Raw genomic sequence first — 20,491 nt, 5'->3', positions numbered from 1 at the left:
ATTATAGACTATCAGTACTCTCTTCACTGCTGGAAATAGAGTCATTGGTGACTTTAAATCTAATTAATTTAGAGAATCAATTCCAGAAACTCCAGAACCAATTCAAAACACTCATCCTTAAGATTATGTTCCTGTTAGTTATGTTATTTTCCATAATTAAGTGATCTTTTTTCATACATGTAATTCAAGCTAATTTTATTTAAGTGGTAAATTTAATTTTTTCTCATGTTTTTATTGCTTACTATTATGATATAAGATATTTTATATTGTTATACAGAAGTAATAACTGTAATGTGTATGGCTATATAATATTCCATCTAGTGGATTTACCACAGTTTTCTTATCTTCTGTTCAGCATTTAATATGTTTTCAATTTTCACTGTTATAAACTATGCCATGAATGTTGAATTAGAGCCTAAAGTGCTTTTTGTTTTCATTAATATTATTCTTTGTACTACATTTACAACTTCTCAAATGCATATACATATTTTGTTCTGTTTTGAGTGCAGTTTATAACTTTAAATATAAAGCCAAAACTGAAGACATGCCTTGGACTTCACCCCAATATCATGTCTTCTCAATAGGACAGTCAAGATGTTTATTTCATCCAGAACTGGTATGGATTCATGAATATCAATTTTCTGTAAGAAAACAGTTAAGTGACCTTTCTACAAATCTTTGCTTTCAGGAAAAAGAAAACATTTTACAGGCACTTTGAGAACATTTCAGAATTTCATATAGCACTTCCAAGTCTTCAATAAAACCTGTGAGTGCACCTGGCACAGGTGACTAGTCAGAGAGGAGCAGAGGCATGAATGTGTAATGGCTCATCTAAATATATCAGTGGGGTAACTTGGTAAAGCGAACAGTAATTTGGTAAAAATGAGCTTTGTAAAGACTCACCTATTCTATATATTACTTTATCTTCTGACTTAGAGCTTGAAGTGCTCACAAGTCTATTAAAATAGACTTTTAAAAATCTCGAAGATTATCTTTTCCAGGGGTTAAGGGTGTAAATTAGAATTCCTTAGAGACTGGTTTAAAAATGTGCATGTCAGATTCCACACCAACACTGTCCTTGATGTTCTGTCGTTACTTGGGGATTAGAGGATTGGAGAATGCAGGTATAAAATGCTGAAAAAGCATTCCCTGGTGATTTTGATTGCTGTGTGTCTGATTCGGCTTCCAGAAACATTCAACTGAGACCACAGATCTTGACAAATTCTGAAATTGTACAAAAACAACCTATTGTTGCTTGTGATTTGTTTGGAATAGAGCTCGGAAAAGAAATGCAGGTCACTTGACTCATTCTGATACTCTTTTCAAGCCACTTTTTTTAAAAGAATTATGTTCAACTCACTTGAAACTAGAAATACATAGCATCAGTTGATTACATTTAGTAAAATATTAATAAGAACTGTTTTTCTATATATTCAAAGACGGACCAATACTCTACAAAATTAGAATGAGGATGGGAAAGAAGGGAGAGATCTGAAGTGAAGGTATTTAACATATTCAAACACATTATTGGAAAATAATAGCTTTGGGAATACTTACCTTAGGGATCAAACCCCAACATCACTACTTACCTGCTCTGGGAACTTATATAAATTACTTAATTTTTCTGTTTCTTTGCTTCTTTTGGGGGACTATTGGGGATAACAATACCTACCACATAGTGCTGTTAATATAATTAAATAATGTAATTTATAGAAAGAATTTCTCATGTAGAATTAGCGGAAATGATAGTAGTCATAATAGTGGTAGTTGTAATGCAATTATTTCTAACTTCTCTTTTTATCTTCCTTTACTTTGGGAGTAGGTGGAAAACATTTGTTCAGTGGTAGTAACAGAAGACATAAAGAAAAATTTTATTTTGAAGGCAATAAAAAGAACGTCCATGCTTCATATTTGAGCAAGAACATTCCTACAGTTCTTGCAAATTGCTAGAGAAAATGGCCTTGCAGAGAGAGCACAATTTCAGGATATGGTGTAGTACAGACAGCTTGTGTACGTGCTTCTGGAACAATCTTACCATGGGATCTTGGACAAGTAATTTATTGTCTTTTGACCTGTTTTCCCAACTGTAAAGCAGTGAGACACAATCATCCCAAAGGTCACCTTTCCTCCACCATGATAGGTGCGTCTAAAATTATGGCATCTCCATGCAAGGATTCTTGTTGTAACCACAGCTTACCTGACGATTTTTAGTCTTGTGAGGCCCATCTAATTGGCGACTACTGGGTAAGTGCAGCAAAAACAGTAGGAAGAAGATAGTAAGGCAAGTTTCTCACAGGTAATGGTGATCACACAGCATCCCTCCCCACGGCTCAGGTAATACACACAGCTGGATTGCCCTGTGGTCTTCTGTGTTTATGTAGCCTGGAAAGGATGCAAATCAACGGGCTCACACAAAGACCAGGAGTCTTTGGACTCCTGTTGAACTCTAAGAAATCATAACTTTGTATCTTGGCATAATTACTGTAGGAGAGAAAGAATGATAGACGAGCTGTTCCTTCCCCCCCCCATCTGCCCCCTTTCTGAAAATAATGTCCGTCCTGGGAGATTTGAGGCTGTTCTTCACCATCTCCTCCAACCCAGTGAACAAGGTGAGAAAACCAATCCCAGATATTTGTTTAGATCAGTGCTGTCCAATAAAATGCCACTGGCCACATGTAACTTTTTACATTTAAATTTGACTTAGGCAGTTATGCCTGTTAAGGAATTTAGCTGGAATTGGGATAATGATTGGACAAGTAAAGGAGAGTATCTTGGGAGTCTTGGCACCCTATGCTACTTTCATTTACAGCATTTAGGAGGATGGTGGTGGCAGACTTTTGATGGAGTGAGGGCGTGGCAAAACACAGGAGTGGATGCAAAGGATTTGACCTGGGGGTCCCAGGACACCACTGTGCATGTTACCTACAGTAGCACTTTTCTTTTTCCAAAATGTTTTATAGAACACAAAATTTTGTTTCTTCCTGGATTTAAATCTGGTTTGCATGCACTGTAAGTCAAAAAAAAAAAAATCATCACCTTCTTCTACAGAGAGAAGGGAACTATTTTATTTTTTGCTCATCATAAGCCTGATTGAATTCTACACATGGAGAAAAAATGTTAGATTCTTCAGGAAACATCATTCTCTCTTTCACACCAGCACACATTTTGCCACAGGTTAATATTTCTCTTGCATTTGCTGAGGATTGACACCTGAAAGAAATCACTGCTCACCTCAGGGCTGGTCAAGGTCATGTTTATCTTCAAGCGTCACAGTTTTATGTTCTATTGGACAAACCTTTAAAAAGAGAAGGAGAAAAAAGAGCATTTTGGTGGAATGTGACAATTTACAATCTTAAGGCCCTTAATAGAACGCTAATATTTACTCCAAGAAGTGCCGTTTGTTTACTGCTACCATTTCTGTTTTCAAAGGCTTTGGAGCCTGCTGGTACACGCCGTGGGCATTTTCACCTTATTCTCCTGAAGTATTTTCTAACACGATCTTATAATATTCCCCTACAACAGCTGCAACTCTACAAAGTCTAATTGCCTCAAATACTAACCATTACTAGGGGATCATCTTCACTGGCCACTGTATTAGTTTCTTACTGCTCCTGTAGCAAATGATCACAAATATAGTCACTTAAAACAACGTAGATTTATTCTTTTACAGCTCTGGAGGTCAGAAGTCCTAAAATCAGGGTATCAGTGGAGTTGCCGTCTTTCTGCAGGCTCTAGGGAAAAACCTGTTCCCTTGTCTTTTCTAGAGGCTGCACGTATTAGCTTGCAAACCCTTCTTCCAATTTCAAAGCCGGCAGCATGACATCTGAAACGTCTGTCTCTCTGATTCTTTGATCTTTGCCTCTGTCGTCACCTATCCCTTTCTCAGGATCTGACTCTTTTGCTTTCCTCTTATAAGGACTCTTGCAATTACACTGGGCTCATCCACATAATCTAGGATTTTCTCCCCACTTCAAGATCTTTAACTTAATCAAATCTGCAAAGCCTCTTTGGCCATGTCAGGTAATATGCTCACAGGTTTTTAGTATTCAAACGTGGACAACTGTGGAGGGGCTATTATTGAGCCTATCACAGCTACGTTGACTCTGGAGCTCAGGTTTTCTTTCTTCATTTTTACTGTTCTTCCTAGGGGAATCCTTACTAGCTCAGTAGGTGAGTAACACACTTCAACTGGATCCAGAAAACAACACTCAATCAATCGTCTTTTAAACTTAGTTCAGCCACGGGTCTCGGTGTTTGTGAATCTTCTTTTTAGAATATTAAAGCTATTAACAAAAGATGATGAGATCTGCAGAGGCAGAAAGGGGCTTTATTTTCTGACAGTGACATATAGATTAGAGAGAAGTAGCCTTTGGGATAAAGTGAAAGTGCACTCCCAGGAAGGGTTGGAGAGTTAGAGATTATAAAGGTAAAAAGCGAAAGGCTGAGGAAGGGGCCTGGGGGAGTGAGGAACAGAGCTTTGAATGGATGACCTGTAAGTGTAAAACCACAGGTCTCTCTTTGTTGGCTGACTCTTGGTGGACAATTGTTGGTCTGTTTGGGAATTTCCAGCTGTAGCCTATTTCAGTTTGGCTTGATTGCAGGAAGGGATGTCTTGTGACATTTTTGCAACATTTTCCGAGTGCACAGTATGCATGACGACCCCCTCATCCTGCTGTGGCTGCCTGGTTCTGCTTTACCTTGAGCATCTCAGCCACAGAGAGTCCATTTAGTCTATAGGTTGGAGCGTAATTTGAAAAAAATCAAATATAGAAACTTGAGAATTAAGACTTAACTGAATAACGTTAAAGAAAGCAATGGTAAAGGGTGACACATTTTCATGTCCCACAAATCATTCTCCATTGCTTTTAGAATGTGGCTATGCCTCAATTTAGAACTTTTATTAAAATTCTTCATTGGATTCACAACACATAAGAGGCATAATCACAGTTGGCCTGCCCTTTGAATTGCAAATGAGGCCGTGTTTTCATGCATATAATGATCTGGATCCTTTTTTGAGCTTGTATGAGAGAAATTTCCTAAGTATCAGAAGAGGATGAGAGATCCACAGAATGAGAGAGAGGACAAACAAGGAGAAGTTCTGGGAACAGAGGATAGATTTTACAGCTTTGCCTAAGGCCATCCCTGAAGACTATTTTGTTGTGTGAGACCAAAGTGATTGAATGGGAAACAAGAAGACCTGAAAAAAGGCAAGCTTTCGCCATACTTAGAGAAAAATACTCAGCCACTTCCAGTGTTTGATGCTTGCACTACAAAACAATAAGTAAAAAATGCAAATAGAGAAGTCGGCTACATGGTCTGCTCCCCTCCTTCCTTCACCACTCACTCCAGAGACAGAGCTATGTTGAAACCTGGTTATCTAGGTCTTCATAGGAACTCTCCAGGCTTTGATTCTGTGGGCCCATAGCTAGGCAGCTGGCATGAGACTATAGAGAAAAACACAAGAGACCTTGGTACACGGACAGGCTCTGTCACTAAAATATGATGTCAGACAATGTATGTCACCTTTTGGAGGACAAATGATAGTGTGGAAATAACAGGGGGCTCAATATTTGTGTAGTTCACTCTGAATCTAGAAAATACCACCTCTAGAAAATTACTAAGATTCTTTCAGTCTCGCTTCCTTTATTTATGAGAAAGAGAAGAAACTTTTATCTGAGCAATGTGAAAAGGGCCATTAAGGTGAGACAGCAGTGAGGTCTCATTCCCCACCACCCCCACCTTGAGCTAAGTAATCACCTTTTGAAGCCACTTGCTGGGTGGGCTCTGGATTACTTGATGACAAGTGGCCATAAATTAACCTAACAATGCCATACGCTGGACACCATAACTCATACCCCAGAGCTCTAAAATGTATAGCCAATCACTAATCAATGTTATTTCTGTAAACCATTGAAAATTCCTAACAAACAACTTTGTATCAGCACATTCTTTATTCCCTTTCACTTCTAAAAACCTGCTTGTAACAAAGGCTGAATGAAGCCATGTCCAAGTATTTCCCAGGCTTCAATCCTCAACGTGGGCCTAAAATAATTTTTACATTAATTTTCCATCAGTATCCCTATTTAGATTGATGCCAATAAAGAACAGATTTGATATGAGAAATGAATGAAATAATGCATGCAAATTCCTGACAAAAATGTTGAATGTTAGTTTCTTTCTTAACTGTACATGAAGCAAATATTCTTAAATTCTCAGAAATTTCACAGTCATTTCTTCCCTCCTTTCATCACCTGTTAATGACTGTCCTGCCTATTAATAAGATAATGCCTGTGGAAGGTCTCAAGTTTAACAGGAATTTAATGGAGAAGAGCTAAACCTGCAGTTCATCTGCTTTAATCATGGTAAATGAGGTTCATTCCCTCCATGGCCTCTCAGATGTTGATATAATTCCAACTGACGCCCCCCGATATCCTTGCTGGTGAGGCCTGGCCCCCAAGGGCACTTCGAAGATGAATGAGTTATGGGGGCATTCCCAAGCTCACACTCCAGCATCTCCCATCCTGGTGTAGGCTGCCTGTAATTACCTAGTTGCACACTGATTGGCTTCAAAGTTCAAATATATCTTATATTTCTCTGCCCTGATGGGAAATTTATGTAACCTGCTCTCTCTCCCAGATTTTATGTGCATTCTCTGTGTTTCTCCAGTCACACCTGTTGTGGCTTGTAACTTATCTATTCAGTGCCCTTTTAAATATAATTATGCATAATGGCTGAGACTAAATATAAAGTAAATATATATTTAGTGGTTCTTTGAATGCACAGTCAAACTGCCCTCATTAAGTCACATTACTCAGGGTCAGATTCTATTCAATGATAGAGACGGGGGAACAATTTAAGCAAGGGAATTACTAAGCATTCTTGTCTAAAGACAGGAAAACCACTGGGCTGCACCTGTGCTTGGAATGAGAGCCAGACCCTGCTCTGCTCCCATAACCCTTTCTTGACTAGGTAATCAGGAACCTACTGAACAATTTCCCAGAAATGGAAGCGCCAAAGGCATCAGTTAAAAATGATTTTAGGCTGGGCTTGGTGGCTTACGCCTGTAATCCCAGCACTTTGGGAGGCAGAGGTGGGCAGCTCACCTAAGGCCAGGAGTTCGAGACCAACCTGGCCAACATGGTGAAACTCCATCTCTACTAAAAATACAAAAATTAGCCGGGCGTGGTGGCACATGCCTGTAATCCCAGCTACTCAGGAGGCTGAGGCAGGAGAATCGCTTGAACCCGGGAGGCAGAGGTTGCAGTGAGCCGGGATTGCACCACTGCACTCCAGGCTGGGTGACAGAGCGAGATTCTGTCTCAACAACGACAACAAAAAAGATTTTAATGGATACACTCTACCACGGTCTCTCTATATCCAACCTTATATAACCTTTGGAAATTTTACCAAGAATTTCACCATTTCTCACTACTCCTATTGCTACCACTCTCATCAAAGCCACCATGATCTCTTCTGTGAATTGCTGAGTAACTTATTTCCTAGCCTTTGGGATACCTCTATGCTCCCACCAACCACTCACAGCCTAGCATTTGCATAAAACCTTAATCACACCATGTCATGCTTCTGCTCCAAACCCTCCTGTAATTTCCCATCTTCAAGGAATAAAACCCTGAGTCTTCCAAGTTACCAATGTTACCTCAATCTGTATAGCCCCTCACCTTTGGCTACTGATCCCTGCCTCCCTGATGCTTCTTCATGTCATTCGTCCCTGCTTTTCTTGGCCTTCTGGCAGCTCCTCAACACACAGGGCCTGCTCCCACCATGCCCAGGAATCTACTAACTCCTTCCCTCACCTGCTTCGTGACTTCTCCCAGACATCACCTTCTACCAAGGCCTTCTCTATCAGCCCTACTTGGTGTTGAACACCCCACTCACAGCATTATTTTTCCAACATTTTTATTATTTTTCTCAGATATTTTAACACAATATAATGTCTCTCTCTCTCTCTCACACACACACACACACACACACATATATATATAACTTTTTAATTTACCCCATTCAAAAGAAAGCCCATGATGGCAGAAGTATTTGTTAAATGTGTTGCTGCCCTATCCCGAGCACATTGCCTGGAACAAAAAGATACTCATTACATATTTGTTGAAAGAATGGACTTATAGGGGTTATATTAAAATTTTTTAGAAAGATTTTGTGCAAACACTTTTTCAAAATATATCTTATATGAAAGCTGAAGGTATAAAACAGGTAAAGAAGATTCCTTCTGTTTAAAGTGTGATTAGCATCATAAAATTAGCTAACACTTACATGAAATTTATTCTACACCAGGCCTTGTTCCAAAAACATTACATATATTCAAATAATTTATCTCCTCAACAACCTAGTGATATAGTTACTCTTATTTTCCCAATGGCACATATGTGGAAACTGAGGCACAGAGAGATTTGGACCCTTACCCAATGTCACACAGTTAATATGATGAGAGGCCTGGATTTTATCTGCTTATCACCTCTCTTTGCTGGTCTTGCAAATGCTGGGCCTCACAGGGTTATGTTTGCAACACTGGCAGGACCTCTGGGGTTCCCAGGAACCCATTTTAACAGCCAAACATCTGTAGACTGGAGGTGAAGACAGTGATTGAAGCCTACAAGTGCCCATATGATCTGGGCGGACCAGTCTTCTCACACTTGGACATCCATGGATTTGTGGATATTCTTTCTTTTTTGGAATGTCTGTCTCATTCTCCTCTGCCTGGCAAACCATTAGTCATTTTCATGTCAGCTTATTATAAAACCCTGTAGAGTTAATTTGTCCCTTAATAAATTGTATACATTTATTAATGTAGTTTTCACATTGATTTACTATTACTTGCTTGTAAATTTTAATTCTCCTACAAGATCATGAGCCCCTTGAGAGTAAAGACTGTTTTTGTTGCCTCTTCATCGTAGAACCAAGCATCATGCCTCAATCCTAGGAGATTTTTAACAAATGCTCATTGATATGTAAAAAACTGATTTGTCAAAAGTCACAAGCATGGAGAAGGGAAAAGCTGGAGTTAGAAACTACTCTAATCTATTACGGGACAGTGACAATTTCATAAAATGGTCTTGCTTCTCTCTACATCTTTCACGTTAGATACTCAACAAAGCAGTTGCAACTCATCTACTCTGAGTCTTATTTTTGAGTATCCATACATTCAATTAAATGATAGCAACTTTTAGTGTTTTGTGAAGATTTGGGGATGGTGTTGTTAGGGTATTTGGAAGGTGCTGAGCCACAATATATAAGTAGTTGCTATTAATGATAACTTGTCCTCAACACTTACTAGAAGATACTAAGAGATATTCAGAATTACACGTGCCCTGCCATCAAGAAGGTTTAAAGTTAGAGGAGGAGATGGTTTTCTTCCACCCTCAGGAATAAAATCTAAACTCCTTCACATGTTACCCAAGGCATTGAGCAACCTCGTCCCAAGTCAGCTCTCTGTCCTCAGCTCCTGCCTCGCCCCCTGTCCTCAGGGTTACACTTCAGCCTCCCCGCCCTGCATGAGGCTGGGTCGGCTCACCTCAGACAAGTGCTCCTTCCTCTGCACCAGGCTCTTGTCTCTGTGCACAGTTCTCAGTGTAATTAGGCATATAATGAATACTTATGTTGAGCACGATAGTGCTATTTTCTAAAAGGAATAATGAATATATGAAATAAGTTGTTGAACAAAGAGAATCTACTGGGGCATGTGAAATTAAAATGTTGCCAGAAGGTCAAAATTAATTTTGGAAACATTGGTGGAACAGAGAGTTTTACACAGAGAAAACTGAGAAAATAAAAACTGCATGAGTTCAATGAACAAAAAGGGCAAAACATCTATCCACAGGTCTTTTGCCTTTGCTGGAATTCATTAACTTTTATTTTGGCTTCAACTCTTTGAAAAAGTTCTGCCTAGAGGAATTCCTTAATTTGAACTTAATGTGGCCTGTGGAGGCAAAGTGAGATTTGGAGGGGCTTCGAGGCTGAGAAGATGCTGGTAAGAGTCCAAGACCACCCAGTGTTGTCCAGAATCGATGAACTGCTGGGGGCAGAGCAAGGAGGCTTTTTGATGTTGGACACTGTGGTAATGACTGCCCGCAAGCCAGAATCAATCTTTCCAGCAAAGACAGATGCTCTTAAAGAACACAGCACCCAGAGAGTTTAATACTTCTCTGCCTTTGTCTCTTGGCAATTGACATCTCACCATTACAACTGCTTCTCAACTGCAGAATCAGGATTCAGTTTTCAGTTTTCCCCATGTTATTTTGACCTCTTCCCACCATCATTTAATAGTATCTGAAGTGACGGATATGTTAATCAGCTTGAGTCGATCATTCCACTTTGTATACATATGTCTTAGCCTCATATGTGTAAGTGAACATGATATATACAATAAATTATAATTGTACATATGTGTACCTCATAAATATATATAATTATAATTTATTAATAGTCCATTTAAATTTTTTAATTAAAAAACACACATTCTTTATATTAAAAAAGTAAAATTTCAATATTTTTCCATATACAAACACATGATCTTTAAATTAAATTTATCCAAAACAGGGAAACAGAAGCAAAATCCCTACAACCCACCACACAAGCACAGTATTTTGTAGAACATTACATTTTGTTTACTATTTTATTATATATGCACAGTTCAGTGACCTATATACAAACTCTTGTTTATTCTCTTTTTTTTATTTGTAGAAATTCTCATAACCTAAGTTATAACAGGATTATATAGTATAACATTGTGGTTAGAAGTACCTTTTCTGAAACCAGGCTGCTTAACTGAATAGTGGCTTCATTATCTCCTAGCAATATCACCCTGGGCAAACAGAGATAATGATAGTTCCCTGATAGTAAGTTCTTCATAAACTCTCTCACGGTAATAATCAGTATTATTGTGATTATTTACAAAATATACTAACATAAGATTTCTTATATTTGAGGATTCTGAGACAAGGGAAAGTCATGTTCCTGTTAAAGCCTTACACCCCCACAAAAATAATTATTACTAGAATTTGAATGGCAACATGTTTCCCCACATGATGTAGAAGGTGCTGGCTGGCCTCAACATTCTGTGCATATCAACCCCAAGGCTTCCTAGTGAAAACAACTTCAACTTCTAATCTAGGTTTTGCTACATCCTTTAGAACATGCATAATCTGTACCAGATGGGCCATAGATGCTCTAGGGTTAATACTCTTGAGAGCAACCTTCAACTAATGGCAGAGTTGGAGGACAAATAAATCCCCCAGCTTCCTGGTGCCTTGAATGGAAAAGCTGAAGCATAGTTTTGTGCAGTCTACAAGAAGTCTCCAGGAGGAGTGAGTCCCAGTTGCCCACTGAGCAGTTTCTGATAAGTTTAGGCATATGCCCACCATATGTCCTGGCAATACTATTCCTAGTTATTTACTCAAGAGAAAAGAAAACTATGTCCATATGAATGTTTATAGCAGCTGTGTTCATAATCACCAAGAACTGGAAACAACCTAACTGTCCTTCAGCTGACGAATGGCAACTGCTGTGGTAGTGCATTCGTGCAAGGGAATATTGCTCAACAATTTAAAAATTAAAAAAGAAAACATGATTCATGCGACAACATTGTTCAATATTAAATGCATTTTATTAAGTGAAGAAGCCAGACTCAAAAGGCTACTGTATAATTCCATATATATGTCTCTCTGGAAAAGGCAAGAATAGAGGGACAAAGAACAGATCAGTGGTCTCCAGGGAGTGGGGGATTGACTATCAGGAGCAAGAATGTGGGACATTTTGATAAGTGATGAAATTATACTACATCTTGATTGTGGTTATGTGACTGTATATGGGACTAAAACCCTTTATTTAACCCTGTATGTTATACCTCAATAGACATGACATATTTTTGGGAAAAAACATAGCCTTTTTTGGGGGGTTTGTTTTGTTTTATGGGTTTTTTTTAAACCATTTTTTAGTGGCATCTTTCCCTTGTCTGTCTCACTTCTTTGCCTCTCTTACTGTGCTTGTTACTATCATTTCTCAAATAAACAACTTGCACAAATTCTTGTCTCAGGGTCTTTTAGGGACTATGTAAGATACACGTAGTTGAGAGTGAAAGTAATTTTTCCTATTTTATTTATTTATTTATTTTTCCATAAATTATTGGGGTACAGGTGGTATTTCGCTACATGAGTAAGTTCTTTAGTGGTAATTTGTGAGATTTTGGTGCACCCATCACCCAAGCCATATACACTGCACCATATTTCTAGTCTTTTATCCCTCACCTCGCCCCAACTCTTCCCCTCAAATCCGCAAAGTCCATTGTATTATTCTTATGCCTTTGCATCCTCATAGCATAGCTCCTATATATCAGTGAGAACACACAGCGTCTGCTTTTCCATTCCTGAGTTACTTCACTTAGAATCATAGTCTCCAATCTCACCCAGGTCACTGCAAATGCTGTTAATTCATTCCTTTTTATGGGTGAGTAGTAGTCCATCATATTCACCATATTCCATCATATATATATATGTGTATATATATATTCCATCATATACATTTATTTATATATATATCACAGTTTATACATATATATTTTATATATATATATATATATATATATATATATATATATATATATATCACAGCTTCTTTACCCACTCGTTGATTGGTGGGCATTTGGGTTGGTTTCACAATTTTGCAACTGTGAATTGGGCATGCTTGCGCAAGCATCTTTTTCGCATAATGACTTCTTTTCCTCTGGGTAGATACCCAGTAGTGGGATTGCTGGATCAAATGGTAGTTCTACTTTTAACTCTTTAAGAAATCTCCACAGTGTTTTCCATAGTGTCTGTACTAGTTTATATTCCCACCAGCAGTATAGAAGCATTCCCTGATCACTGCATCTATGCCAACATCTACTGTTTTTTGATTTTTTTATTATGGCTGTTCTTGCAGGAGTAAGGTGGTATCGCATTGTGGTTTTCATTTTCGTTTCCCTGATCATTGGTGACGTTGAACATTTTTTCATATGTTTGTTGGCCATTTGTATATCTTCTTTTGGGAATTGTCTATTCCTGTCCTTAGCCCACTTTTTGATGGGATTGTTTTTTTCTTACTGATTTGAGTTCGTTGTAGATTCTGGATATTAGTCCTTTGTCAGATGTATAGACTGTGAAGATTTTCTCCCACTCTGTGGGTTGTCTGTTTACCCTGCTGACTGTTCCTTTTGCCATGAAAAAGCTCTTTAGTGTAATTAGGTCCCAGCTATTTATCTTTGTTTTTATTGCATTTGCTTTTGGGTTCTTGGTCATGAAATCCTTGCCTAAGCCAATGTCTAAAGGGTTTGGTTTCTAATTTTTATAGTTTCATGTCTTAGATTTAAGTCCTTAATCCATCTTGAGTTGCTTTTCGTATAAGGTGAGAGATGAGAATCCAGATTCATTCTCCTACCTGTGGCTTGCCAATTATGCCAGCATGATTTGTTGAAAAGGTTGTCCTTTCCCTACTTTATATTTTTGTTTGCTTTGTCAAAATTCAGTTGACAGTAAGTATTTGGATTTATTTCTGGGTTCTGTATTCTGTTCCATTGGTCTATGTGCCTATTTTTATACCAGTACCATGCTGTTTTGGTGACTATGGCCTTATAGTATAATTTGAAATCAGGTAGTGTGATGCCTGCAGATTTGTGCTTTTTGCTTAGTCTTGCTTTGGCTATTTGGGCTCTTTTTTGGTTTCATATGAATTTTAGAATTGTTTATTCTAATTCTGTGAAGAATGATGGTGGTATTTTGATGGGCATTCCATTTAATTTGTAGATTGCTTTTGGCAGTATGGTCATTTTCAAAATACTGCTTCTACAAATCTATGAGCACGGGATGTGTTTCTATTTGTTTATGTCGTCTATGATTTCTTTCAGCAGTGTTTTGCAGTTTTCCATGTAGAGGTCTTTAGGCTCCTCAGTTAGGTATACTTTTAAGTATTTTATTTTTGTTTTTGCAGGTATTATAAACAGGGTTGAGTTATTGATTTGATTCTCTGCTTGGTTGCTCTTGGTGTATAGAAGAGCTACTGATTTATATACATTAATCTTGTATCCAGAAACTTTGCTGAATTCCTTTATCAGTTCTAGGAGTGTTCTGGAGGAGTCTTTAGGGTTTTCAAGGTAAACAATCATATCATCAGAAAATAGTGACAGTTTGACTTCTTCTTTACCAATTTTGATGCCCTTTATTTCTTTCTCTTGTCTGATTGAACTGGCTAGCAATTCCAGCACTATGTTGAAGAGGAGTGGTGACAGTGGGCATCCTTTTCTTGCTCTGCTTCTCAGAGGGAATGCTTTCAACTTTTCCACATTCAGCATTATGTTGGCTGTGGGTTTGTCATAGATGGCTTTTATTACATTAAGATATGTCCCTGGTATGCTGATTTTGCTGAGAGCTGGGTTTTTTTGTTTGTTTGTTTGTTTGTTTTAGATAAAGTCTAGCTTTTGTCACCCAGGCTGGAATGCAATGGCGCAATCTCAGCTCACTGCAACCTCCGCCTCCCGGGTTTAAGAGATTCTCCTGTCTCAGCCTTCCGAGTAGCTGGGAGAGAGTTTTAATATTAAAGGGATGCTGGATTTTGTTGAATGTTTTTTCTACAGCTATTGACATGGTCACGTGATTTTTGTATTTAATTCTGTTTATGTGGTGCATCACATTTACTGACTTGCATATGTTAAACCATCCCTGTATCCCTGGTATAAAACCCACTGATCATGGTGAATTATCTTTTTGATATGTTGTTGGGTTCAGTTAGCTAGCATTTTGTTAAGGATTTTAGCATGTAGGTTCATCAAGGATATTGGTCTGTAGTTTCCTTTTTTGATTACGTCCTTTCCTGGTTTTGGTATTAGGGTGATGCTAGCTTCATAGAAAGAATTAGGGAGGGTTCCTTCTTTTTGTATTTTGTAAAGTAGTGTCAAAGGATTGGTACAAATTCTTCTTTGAATATCTGGTAGAATTCTGCTGGGAATCCGTCTGGTCCTGGACTTTTTGTTGTTGTTGTTGGTATTTTTTAAATTACTATTTCAATCTCACTGCTTGTTATTGGTCTGTTAAGGGTATCTAATTCTTCCCGATTTAAGCTAGGAAGGTTGTATTTTTCCAGAAATTTATCCATCTCTTCTAGGTTTTCTAGTTTATGTGCATAAAAGTGTTCATAGTAGCCTTGAATGATATCCTGTATTTCAGTGACGTCAGTTGTAATGTCTCCTGTTTGGTTTCTTATTGAGGTTATTTGGACTTTCTGCCTTCGTTTATTGGTTAATCTTGCTAATGGTCCATCAGTTTTATTTATCTTTTCAAAGAACCAGCATTTTGTTTCATTTACCTTCTATATTTGTGTGTGTGTGTGTCCATTTCATTTAGTTCTGCTCTGATCCTGGTTATTTCCTTTCTTCTGCTGGGTTTGGGTTTGATTTGTTATTATTTCTCTAATTCCTTGTGGTGTGATCTTAGATTGTCTGTTTGTTCTCTTTCAGACCTTTTTTTCTTTTTTTTTTTTTTTTTTATCTTGTTGCCCAGGCTGGAATACAATGGCACAATCTCAGCTCAGCTCACCTCAACTTCCGCCTCCTGGGTTCAAGAGATTCTCCTACCTCAGCCTCCCGAGCAGCTGGGATTACAGGCATGTGCCACCAGGCCTGGCTAATTTTTTGTATATTTAGTAGAGACGGAGTTTCTCAATATTGGTCAGGCTCGTCTTGAACTCCTGACCTCGGGTGATCCACCCACCTCGGCCTCCCAAAGTGCTGCAATTACAGGCATGAGCCACCGAACCTGGCCCTCTTACAGACCTTTTGATTTAGGCATTTACGGTTATAAACTTTCCTCTTAGCACTGCCTTTTCTGTATCCCAGAGGTTTTGATAGGTTGTGTCATTATTGCCATTCACTTTGAAGAATTTTTAAATTTCCATTTTGATTTTGTTTTTGACTCAGTGCTCATTCAGGAGCAGGTTATTTAATTTCCATGTATTTGTTTGGTTTTGAAGATTCCTTTTAGAGTTGATTCCCAGTTTTATTCCACTGTAGTCCGAGAGGGTGCTTGATATAATTTCAATTTTCTTACATTTATTGAGGCTTGTTTTATGGCCTATCATATGGTGTATCTTGGAGAAAGTTTCATGTGCTATTGAATAGAATGTGTATTCTGCAGTTGTTGGATGAAATGTTCTGTACATGTCTGTTAAGTCCATTTGTTCCAAGGCATAGTTTAAATCCATTGTTTCTTTTTTGGCCTTCTGTCTTGATGAATTGTCTAGTGTTGTCAGTGGAGTATTGAAATCCTCCACTATTGGTGTCTATATTGCTGTCTATCTCATTTCTAAGGTCTATTAGTAATTGTTTTATAAATTTGAAAGCTCCAGTGTTAGGTGCATATATGTTTAGGATTGTGATATTTTCCCGTTGGACAAGGCCTTTAATGTCCATCTTTGTCTCTTTTAACTGCTGTTGCTTTAAAGTTTGATTTGTCTGATATAAGAATAGCTACCTCTGCTAGCTTTAGGTGTCCATTTGCATGAAATGATTCTTTCCACCCCTTTACTTAGGTTTATGTGAATCCTTACGTGTTAGGTGAGTCTCCTGAAGGCAGCAGATGATTGGTTGGTAAGTTCTTTTCCATTCTTCGGTTATATATCTAAGTGGAGCATTTATGCCATATACATTCAATGTTAGTATTGAAATGCGAGGTACTATTGCATTCATCATACTCTTTGTTGCCTGTGTACTTTGGTTTTTTGTTTTTGCTTTTTAGCTAGTATTTTTGTAATAGGTCCTGTGTGATTTATTCCTTAAAAATGTTCTGTTTTGAGTGTTTCCAGGATTTTTTTCAAGATTTAGGGTTCCTTTTAGCAGTTATTGTAGTGGTGGCTTGGTAATGGTGAATTCTCTCAGCATTTGTTAGTCTGAAAAAGACTGTATCTTTCCTTCATATGTGATGTATAGTTTTATTGCATACAAATTCTTGGCTGAATAGTGTTTTGTTTGAGGAGGCTGAAGATAGGGCCCCAATCCCTTCTAGCTTGCAGGGTTTCTGTTGAAAAATCTGCTGCTAATCTGATAGGTTTTCCTTTATAGGTTACCTGGTGCTCCTGCCTCACAGCTCTTAAGATTCTTTCCTTAGTCTTACCTTCTTCCTCAGGAACACCAATTATTCTTAGTTTTGGTCATTTAACATAATCCCAGACTTCTTGGAGGCTTTGTTCATATTTTCTTATTATTTTTTCTTTGTCTTTCTTGGATTGGGTTAATTTGAAGACCTTCTTTTTGAGCTATGAATTTCTTTCTTCTACTTGTTCAATTATATTGCTGAGATTTTCCAGAGCATTTCGCATTTCTGAAAGTGTGTTCAGTGTCCTGAATTTTTTATTGTTTTTGCTTTAAGCTATCTATTTCCTTGAATATTTTTCCCTTCACTTTTATATCATTTTTTGGATTTTCTTGCATTGAGCTTTGCGCTTCTCTGGTGCCTCCCTGATTAGCTTAATAACTAACCTCCTAAATTCTTTTTCAGGTTAATCAGGGATTTCTTCTTGGTTTGTCTCCATTGCTGGTGAATTAGGGTGATTTTGGGGGCTGTTAAAGAGGTATGTTTTCTCATATTACCAGGGTTGGTTTTCTGGTTCCTTTTCACTTGGATAGTCTCTATCAGAGGGAAGTTCTAGGGCTGAAGGCTGTTGTTCAGATTCTTTTGTCCCATGGGTGTGTTTACTTGTTGTAGTACTCTCCCCTTTTTCCTATAGATGTGGCTTCCTGTGAGCTAAATTGCAGTGTTTGTTGTCTCTTTTCTGGGTCTAGCCACCTAGTGACTCTACTCAGCTCCGGGCTGGCACTGGGGGTTGTCTGCACAGAGTACTGTGATGTGAACCGTCTATTGGTCTCTCAGCCATGGATACCAGTTCCTGTTCCAGTGGAGGTGGTGGGGAGTGCAATGGACTCCGTGAGGGTTCTTAGCTTTAATGCTCTAGTTTTGTGATGGTTGGCCTCCTGCCAGGAGGAATCAGCTCCAGGGAATATCAGCTGTAGTAGTATGTATAGGGACCAGTGGTGGGGGTTGGGGGTCCTAGAACTCCCAAGGTTATATGCCCTTTGTCTTCGGTTACCAGGGTGGATAGGGAGGGGCCATTAGTTGGGGGCGGGGCTAGGTGTGTCTGAGCTCTGACTCTCCTTGTGTGGGTCTTTCTGTGGCTGTTGTGGGGGATAGGGGTGAGATGCCCAGGTTAATGGAGTTGTGTACATAGGAGGATTATGGCTGCCTCTGCTGAGTCATGTGGGTTGTCAGGGAAGTGGGGGAAAGCTGGCAGTCACAGGCCTCACCCAGCTCCCATGCAAACCAAAGAGCAGTTCTCATGGAGCCGGCTTCCAGGTGGTGGGCAAGATGGGCTTGAAAACTTGCCTTAGGCTACCTGCCTCTCAGCTATGGAAAAAAAAGGGCTTGGTTCTTCCCCTGCCTGTGGAGTCTGCACAACAGATTTGTGCCCTCCCATGAGTTCTGGCCAGGAGGCTTCTCGCCCTGTTCAAATTGTTACAAAGTTCAACTATAGATTTCTTTCTTCCTGTGGAGTTTCAACACCTGCTCCCCTGGCCACCCTCCCGATGGATCCCTGTGATGCCAAGCAGGAATGGCCTGTTTGGGCACCCAGTGAGCTCCCAGGGCCTTTCTACTGCTTCCTCAAACCCTGTATTTTGCTCAGCTCTCTAAATGGATTCAACTCCAGAGAAGGTAGGAAACTTCTCCCACAAAGAGACCTTCAGTTTCTCCAGTGGGGGTGTGTGTTCCAGAGAGGGGGGTCTCCCTTTACCACTTCCAGCGTCGGGGCACTGACAGTATTTGTGGTGTCTCTTGGGTACTGCAGAAACAGTTCGCTTCCTTCAGAGAGTCTGTGGGTACTCTCGGGATTGCTGGCTTGTTCTTGCAGTCAACCTGGAGCTAAAATTCACAATGCAAGCCTCTGCACACTGCTCTATACAGAGCTGCAATCTCGTCCTACTTCCCATCCACCATGATCAACAGAACATTTTTGTCAATGACTGGCTGGACATCTTCATTGTTTGGAAACGTTCTTCTCATTTCTTTCTCCTCCACCTTCAATGGCTTCCAATGTCACTCAGAGTAAAAGCCCAGGACTCTCCTATTTTATTATACTCTTTTGAAACATGAATTATAATGACCGCATAGTATTCAATTGAGGATAATATCACGATTTAATTTATTAATCCTTTGAGGTTGGGCATTATATTGTTTCCAAATCTCAGTGTTAAAAATATTTCCAGAATGAGTATCTTTCTGTAAAAAGGTTCTACAAATCCTGTATGATTTCCAAAGTTAGATTCTTAAGTAAGGAATTACTGGTCAAAAAATATAAGCTCTTAAATTTGTCTTAAATGCGTATTGTTAAACTTATTTCCAATAAATATTCACTATTTACTATTACTGTTAGCAAAGTATAATTCTCCCGTTCTTCCTGTCATTGTTTTTCCATAGTTCTCATTTTACTTAACCTGTGCTCATTTCAAATAATAAATTTATGTCCCGCTACCAATTTTAATTTGGGAGGCAGAATAGCCTGATGGTTAAGAGCCCTAATCTGGGAGCCAATTAGTGCATTATAGTGCTGTCTCTTAGTTTAGTTTGACATTTATTTAGTTTAACACGAGACCCTTCTAGAAAAGTCTTATTGGAAAGTTACGAGTCATATCTTCTCAGAAATCATCACTCCCTTTTCCGTGCTCCCACAACAGAATGTCTATGTTTCTAGGGATCATTTATAACACACAGCCTACTAGATAGGATTACAATCATGCTTATTTACATATAGCAGGTTGCTTCCATAATGAATGCCTAGACCAGTGTAAGAATTGAACATATTAATATATTTAAGAAAATGAGAATATTCAGACAGTCATGGTCAGGAATAAAGATAACTATAGTGGTATTCTTAAAAACAAAGAATTTGTTGATCACCTATTAACTAACAAATACTTTACAGAAAAGTTATTCAGTCACAATAAGTCTTATAAGTTAAGAACTGCCAGCTCAATCTACGGGTGTAGTGGATTGAATAGTCCCAAAATACATAGTCACTAAGAACCTGAGAACCTGACCTTATTTGGAAATAGGGTCTTTGCAAATTTAATTAGTTAAATATCTTGAAATGAAATCACTCTAGATTTAGGGTGGCCCCTAAATTTAATAAATGGGGTCCTTATAAGAATAGGAGTGGACACACAGACACAGGAAAGAGGGACATGTGAAAATGGAGGCAGAGACTGGAGTGAGGCTGTCACAGCTGAGGACTGTCAGGAGCCACCCAAAGCCAAGAGGAGCAAGGAAGGATTCTCCCCTAGAGCCTTCGGAGAGAGTGTGACTCTGATGACACCTTGATTTTGGACTTCTGGCCTCAAAAACCATTAAGATGATACATTCCTCTTATTTTAAGCCACCACGTTTGTGGC

General features: G+C 38.8%; 1 long non-coding RNA gene across 1 annotated transcript in view; it reads right to left on the bottom strand.

The window, feature by feature from the left end:
- Positions 1-301: 301 nt before the first annotated feature.
- Positions 302-20,491, bottom strand: part of LOC129532037 (uncharacterized) — a 106,229-nt gene continuing 86,039 nt past the window's right edge. Inside the window, exons 2-4 of the long non-coding RNA XR_008677629.2 lie at positions 3,232-3,295; positions 2,198-2,382; positions 302-1,224 (exon numbers count right to left, since the gene is read on the bottom strand). This is a non-coding gene — a long non-coding RNA (uncharacterized lncRNA). The remainder of the gene's footprint in view (positions 1,225-2,197; positions 2,383-3,231; positions 3,296-20,491) is intronic.

Source organism: Gorilla gorilla, chromosome 11 (assembly GCF_029281585.2).
Source record: "Gorilla gorilla gorilla isolate KB3781 chromosome 11, NHGRI_mGorGor1-v2.1_pri, whole genome shotgun sequence".
Lineage (NCBI taxonomy): Eukaryota > Metazoa > Chordata > Mammalia > Primates > Hominidae > Gorilla > Gorilla gorilla.
This window is presented reverse-complemented; position numbering and strand designations above follow the sequence as displayed.